The sequence below is a fragment of the Oncorhynchus masou genome, unplaced genomic scaffold (genome assembly GCF_036934945.1).
Source record: "Oncorhynchus masou masou isolate Uvic2021 unplaced genomic scaffold, UVic_Omas_1.1 unplaced_scaffold_17601, whole genome shotgun sequence".
Taxonomy (NCBI): domain Eukaryota; kingdom Metazoa; phylum Chordata; class Actinopteri; order Salmoniformes; family Salmonidae; genus Oncorhynchus; species Oncorhynchus masou.
The window spans coordinates 1-1,372 of record NW_027007771.1 but is presented as its reverse complement, the minus strand read 5'-3'; the positions used below and the strand labels follow the sequence as shown (position 1 = coordinate 1,372).

Here is a 1,372-nt window from a genome sequence, read left to right as displayed (position 1 = left end):
TCTGTTATAAACTCTCTGACTGAGAGAAAAACCATCGAATGGGGGACATTTTAGATTGAGTAAAATAATCTAAAAAGGACTACTCCAACCCTCAAGATACACATCAAAAGTACATGATCCAAGGGGGCACCAGGATTTGAATCTGGGACCTCTTGATCTGCAGTCAAATGCTCTACCACTGAGCTATACCCCCTCTGCTTGTAACTGTCTAAAAATGGAAAAATGGACTAATAAGGGACATTTCAGCTGGAGATGGACATCAATGGGGGACATTTTAGATTTAGTAACATAATCTAAAAAGGACTACTCCAACCCTCAAGATGCACATCGAAAGAACATGATCCAAGGGGGCACCAGGATTTGAATCTGGGACCTCTTGATCTGCAGTCAAATGCTCTACCACTGAGCTATACCCCCTCTGCTTGTAACTGTCGAAAAATGGAAAAATGGACTAATAAGGGACATTTCAGCTGGAGATGGACATCACCTAATAAAGTACTCTCTCGCATTGAAAACATACCCATAAAGTATTTGATTTCAAGTTGACAAAAGGAGTTGAACCTGAGACCCCTTGATTTGAAGTCTATTACAATTCTTTCAGAAAAAAACTCTCACATTGAATATACCCATAAAGTATTTGATTTCAAGTTGACAAAAGGAGTTGAACCTGAGAACCCTTGATCTGAAGTCTCTTACACTTACAACTCTGTTATGAACTCTCTGACTGAGAGAAAAACCATTGAATGGGGGACATTTTAGATTGAGTAAAATAATCTAAAAAGGACTACTCCAACCCTCAAGATACACATCAAAAGTACATGATCCAAGGGGGCACCAGGATTTGAATCTGGGACCTCTTGATCTGCAGTCAAATGCTCTACCACTGAGCTATACCCCCTCTGCTTGAAGCTGTCTAAAGGTGGAAAAATGGTCTAATAAGGGACATTTCAGCTGGAGATATTCATATCCGGATAAAGTACACTCTCACATTTAAAACATACCCATAAAGTATTTGATTTCAAGTTGACAAAAGGAGTTGAGCCTGAGACCTCTTGATCTGAAGTCTATTGCACTTCCACCTCTGGTAGGAACTGTCTGACTGAGAGAACAACCATCTAATGAGGGACATTATAGATTGAGTAGGATAACCTAAAAAGGAGCACTTCCTCTCTCAAGATCCACTTAGAAAGTACTTGATTTAAGGGGGCACCAGGATTTGATCCTGAGAAATTGTATAATAAGGGACATTTTCTGTTGGCGATCTACATAACCTAATCAAGAACACTCTCTTTTGAAAACATATCCATAAAGTATTTGATTTCAAGTTGACAATAGGATTGTACCTGAGACATTTTGACCTGAAGTCTATTGC

The 1,372-nt window shown here is 39.2% G+C and overlaps 3 non-coding genes across 3 annotated transcripts; all 3 read right to left on the bottom strand.

The window, feature by feature from the left end:
• Window positions 1-121: 121 nt before the first annotated feature.
• Window positions 122-193, bottom strand: trnac-gca (transfer RNA cysteine (anticodon GCA)). The gene has a single exon. It is a non-coding gene; the product is annotated as a tRNA-Cys (tRNA).
• Window positions 194-345: 152 nt separating this feature from the next.
• trnac-gca (transfer RNA cysteine (anticodon GCA)) lies at window positions 346-417 on the bottom strand. Its single transcript has one exon. It is a non-coding gene; the product is annotated as a tRNA-Cys (tRNA).
• Window positions 418-826: 409 nt separating this feature from the next.
• Window positions 827-898, bottom strand: trnac-gca (transfer RNA cysteine (anticodon GCA)). Its single transcript has one exon. It is a non-coding gene; the product is annotated as a tRNA-Cys (tRNA).
• Window positions 899-1,372: the final 474 nt, after the last annotated feature.